This window comes from Rhododendron vialii, chromosome 10a (genome assembly GCF_030253575.1).
Source record: "Rhododendron vialii isolate Sample 1 chromosome 10a, ASM3025357v1".
Classification (NCBI taxonomy): Eukaryota; Viridiplantae; Streptophyta; class Magnoliopsida; order Ericales; family Ericaceae; genus Rhododendron; species Rhododendron vialii.
This window is the reverse complement of record NC_080566.1, coordinates 17230885-17236265: the sequence shown is the minus strand read 5'-3', so window position 1 is coordinate 17236265 and position 5381 is coordinate 17230885. Positions and strand designations below refer to the sequence as shown.

The 5381-nt window shown below is 37.4% G+C and overlaps 1 long non-coding RNA gene across 2 annotated transcripts; it reads right to left on the bottom strand.

The window, feature by feature from the left end:
• On the bottom strand, positions 1 to 3393 carry LOC131303717 (uncharacterized). 2 transcript variants are annotated; one of them, XR_009192147.1, is made up of 2 exons: positions 3191 to 3393; positions 1 to 3044 (listed from the first exon to the last, which is right to left on the bottom strand). It is a non-coding gene; the product is annotated as an uncharacterized LOC131303717 (long non-coding RNA). The 2 variants fall into 2 exon arrangements; XR_009192148.1 differs by having other exon boundaries at positions 1 to 3033.
• Between the last annotated feature and the right edge of the window lie 1988 nt (positions 3394 to 5381).

Sequence of the window (5381 nt, the reverse complement as noted above, 5' to 3'; positions counted from 1 at the left end):
TGGATAATCTAATTAATACCCATTCAGTAGAAATATAGTCACACCATTCCATACAAAACCAAAAATAAAATTGTACTTCATCAACATCAGGTACTATACAAGTTAACTTTAAAATGAAGGAAATTCATTGGACTCTAGGCCCACCCTTAAACATATATATCCCAAAAGTGGACTACAAGTCGTGACGGCAAGAAGTAATATGCGTCAAGGAAAAGGCTTGAACAATGCCCAACCGACACTAGCACATTATCATATCACCATCTTCGGCATAAGGGATGAAGTATCAATCTTTTCTTTCAACCAATCGACCTATAAAATTACAAGAAAGAAGACTTAGTACATAACATTAACCGTTCAAAAAAATAAGAAGATAATAACAATGGCCAACACTATGAGATAACATGGCAAGAACACAAGCATGCACTGTACTATTCAAAGCAATAATAAAAAATGGCCAACACTGCGAGAGAGCTATCTAGGCCAACACTCGCAGTTCATAAGCTTATATGCCCAAAGATTGATAAGGTATCACCAAGATAAAAGCAAAGAAAGTAAAATGAGTTACATATTGGCCAATGTCAATTTATGCAATATGGCCAACATTGTCATTTGGATCAACAGTTATGTCATGGTATGAGCATTTGAGTCGATGTGTCTGTTTCCTCATCTGTCGAAACTATAGGGCATGGGAGTGGATTCTCAAGCTACTAGCTAGAAAAAGATAACAACATTTCATTTACTTCCCAAATACTGGTTGGAATAAAGCTTGTCCAACTTAATGACCAAAGTAGAAACAATAAAGATCCCATATAAGCAACAACATCTTGATTGAAGGAGTGTGCAACTAAATGACCAAACCATAAGAGCCACAAAAAATAAATAGAAATTGCAGGAGCTGACTGACTTTTGTGTGTACATCCTCAAATAGTTCATATTCTACACAAAAATGCCATCTTCTTCTTCAATACTTGAATCTGTAAAAGTAAAGCCTCAAGTAGCATGAAGATTAATCCGACTTGATCAAAGCTGAAGATAATGAGAAAAAAAAAACTAGAATTTTGCATCCCTTATGTAAAAAAGAGCAGTCCAATGGGAGAAAAATAACACTCTAGGAAATGCCTCTCAAATAACAAAAGACTACATCAACAAACAAGCACCACCTAAAACAACATGGCAAATGAAGACAAACATGGCTCCAGGATTCCTTATTGTATATGTATCCTTAGCTAACCGTTTCACATCACATTTCCCACAATTCTTATCGTTAATCTCGTCACCAACCCATTTACTCTACTACCAAGTATTTACTAATTGATCAGAAACTCAACTTCATGCAAGTAGCTACAAACGACGACTTCACCTTCCGATTTATAGTTCAAGAGGAAATTAATAGTTGTAACTCAAATTTTCATTTCATCAATATAATCAATCATCGTCATTCAAATATTCCCGATCCAACTTTAATATACAATCAACCACTCAACCTCCTACTTTCTCTAGGTGTCGACAAACTTTTTCCCAAGTGTGCTAGCCTACTACCCTAAGGCTCGGTAGACCATTCAAATAGTTAAACGCACCTAGGAACATTCGTGTCTCACTCAAATAATTCTAAGGGCAAAGAATGCCCAATGCATATAACGTTTCTACCTCGAACACTTAGGAGTGTACCAAATCACCCTTAATATCCAAATACGACATAACCTCCAAAATCGGTATGAATTCTAGCAACCAACCTACCGTACTTTAACTATAACTTCTTATAGGTTTAGAGTTTGATTACAAGACTACCACCATTAGAAAGTAGATTTTCCATACATCAACTTTAATATATAATATGCACCAAACGGATTCCGGAAGATAAAGTTATGATCGTCCGAAATTTTAAAATGAAGCAGATTATTCATTCCCTACCTGTAGGACACAACCTCTTACCGGTAAAAGACCAGAATTTCAAAAAAATAGACACTACTGGACAACATTTCTTCCGGTAGGGCCAAAACTCGTATCGGTAGGACTTGTGTTTCAGCGTACGATTTCTAGTTTCAACAGATTTCTCCCAACAACAAATACGGACGTTTAAACATTCTTAAACACATCAAACCAACTCATAAACATATAAAGGAGGAGAGAATTCCCTACATGTCAAATTGGCAAAGTTAATTATCCACATTAGACTATATCCAATTAAACAACGTGAATTTAAGGACGGGAACGAGTAAATTTGATTGAAAAATCATAACTCTTTCATCTTAAACCCAAAAATATTGGAACCAACGCCAAAAGTTGCACGACTACAATTCCTACGCTCAGTAAAAATTCCAGGTTCAGAAATGAGAGGAGATTAACCCAACAATCAAAGGAAAAACAGATTCGCAACCATTTTCGCCCTAGTCGACCAACCCTGCTTTAGAAATTCACCAAAAATTGTATACTTAACCAAATCACTTGATTCCAACGCCAATCCCTTCTTAACTTAAATGTGCAGCTCCTGTAAAAGACCCAAAGCCACCCAAAATGTTCATCATGCCCAGAAAATTAAAAGAAGACAGCCACACACAGATTCGCGCATCCAGGAAACAGCCGGTATTCAAAAATTCATAACTAATTGTGTGATTATCGGTTTTTCATGATCTTGGTACCGAAATCTTTGTATTGAAATGTACTTTAACTGTTATTCAGACACCAAAAATTGATTCCTGGCAGAAGGGCTCCCAAAAGACAGATTTCCAGAACCCACGAAATTTTCAGCATATACCAGATTCATTCAAGACTCAAAATAAATGATCAAACTTGATTCTTGTACATCAAACTAACACTTAAACATGTAAAGAAGTCAGGAGATCCCTACCTCGAAGGTTGAAATTAAAACCCCAAGAATCTCCAGGCAAAACCTCTCCCGAAAACACCTCCTCCGAGCTTTCCAACGCGATCAAAGGCTAGAACTCGACTCTAGGAGAAGAATGCTCCAAGATCCCTCGGTTAATTTGAGATTTTGAGAAGAAATTTGGTGAGACACCGGAGCTGGTTCTTAGGCTGCGAGAGAGCTTCCGACAAGAGGGAAGATGGTTAGGACCACCGCAATCAAAGCAGCCAGAGAGAGGGGAAAGCGCAGAGAAGGGAGAGAGAGGAGAGGAGAGGAGAGGAGAATGTCAGAGGCTGAATGAGAGAGAGAGAGAGAGAGAGGGAATACCTGGATAGTTAGAGAGAGGTGGAAACGTTGATATGATAAAGTTAGGGCTTCAGTCTGATACATATGTAGGGGTAGAATTGTAAATCAACATAGACCTACCATGTCTTGGTGAATAATTTTGCTTGTGTCATGAGAGTGGTAATTTGGAGAGTGGAAACCATGTGATGGTAATTAAGGGCGGTCTGCTCCGCCTGCCCGTAATTTTCCCAAAAGTTTACACCCACGTGGGCCCAGGTCTTATCCTTGGTTTGGGAAGGTAAATGGCGAGGGGTTTTGATCCCGTACAAAATCTTTGGGAGAATTACCGGCAGGTGGAGTGCAAGTGTGTAATTTGCCAGTTTAATAGTCTCCAATTTCCAAATCACCATCTCCTATTTTTATCACCAAAAAAAATATATGGTACCATGTTCAGAATGGACCATTCTATCCTTCTCTTAAACGACGTTGTATCGTACTCCTCAAAATCACCTCTTTCCTCCCTCCTTCTCTCTCCCTAGTAAAACGTTCTCTCTCCATGCTCTATTTAGGTTTGCTCCTCATTTTTTCTTCTCTTTGCTCTCCATCCTCACAAGACTTACCTGAAATTGAAGAGTTTGGAGTTGACGGCTGTCGTAGAGTTTTTTGAAATTGAATGGCGTAAATTCTTGTCCTCCATTAAGTGGGTCTTTCATGTCAAATTGATGTTCTCATTCTTTACTGTTTTTTATAAGTAACGATGTTCTCATATTTTAAGGGGATCCCATTTTGAAGCCCTAGTTTAAGAGCAGAATCATCTATTTCGAAGAACCCAAACATGAGAAGGTCTAGCACTAATTATGTTGAGTACTATGCAAACGTAGTAGTAGTTTAATTCCTACACCTACTCGGGTATAAGTGTTAAGAGTATTACTTTGAGTTGTTCGTATGGTGTTTGTGGGTGTTAACTAGTTTGGGTTTCAATAATATAGTGTTGGACATAAGTTTACTTTTCTGGTATATTAGCTGTTTGATAAATTGCCCCATTGAAATGCTTTTTGTTTGAGTTTTGATTGTCCATGTGTTCAATTATGAAAAGTTTACGGCAACACCCTGAGGTTGGAAATATACATGTAAAAGCCATTAATAATTGTCCAAATTAAAGAGGATTTGTGGTGGTCAATCTCACACACACACACTCGGGGAAACCCCATTTGGGTTCCCCTCTTTCTCTTTGCCACTATTAGGAGATTAAACACAACAATTCTACTTGTATGGGCAAACTGAAACATGAATCACATCATGCATTTATTTGGTAGTGGCCCTAGTGGGTTTTCATTCATCACTCATCAAGACTGAAAACTTCCCTTAGACATATTGTTAGCATGAGCAGATGATTGGTCAACAATTAGCAACAATAATGTTATGTCATGGACAAAGCGCAAAAGTGATTAGTGCTCTTTTTTGTTCAACAAGTCCATTTTCTCTCCTTTCTTGCTCTTAATTTATATGCTAGGCTAATCCTTTACTTAGGCCACTAATTATTTTGCTTGGTTCCATGGACACCATTGGTTATGCAGAAATTTTGGTACTGTGATTGGGTGTATGCATACTTGATGGGTATTTCCTTAAGTTTCAATGATGGAAACTTTTTGGTACTTTTTATTCTATCTTTATCAAGTCTTTCTAAACTTTGACTTTTTGATCATCGCACACTCTAAAATGGTTTGGTGTTATTATTTCATTTTGTTGTCAGCCAATTTATTTTCTCTATTTTATCTTTTAATGGGCTATCACATTAATATTGTTCATTTGTTAATTTGCTCTTCAGGCTTTCATCTTCCTTACTTTGACGATCTCCCTAGGTGTTTGCCACTAAGATGAATATAATAATAATTACTAAGTTTACTATCGTGGAGGATTGTTTGGGAAGGAGCTGCCCAAGGCAACAAAATACTCACATTGCATCAGTTTGACTCATAATGCACTTCGTTATAAAGCTTCACATAGCCAGTGAGAGCTAGGCACTTCATTTACCTGCGAACGTTTGCCCATGAAACAAAAGCAAAAGCCTTCTCTTCCTTTTGTATAGTGGATGCTTGTATCCAAAGTATTTAGTTTGCATTCCAAGATTTGGTTATTTATCATTTTGAGACTTCTATATTTGAATACCCTCCGCATATTATGTGTTTGATGGATACATTTTATTATATGAAAGTGAGGATGCATTTCATCA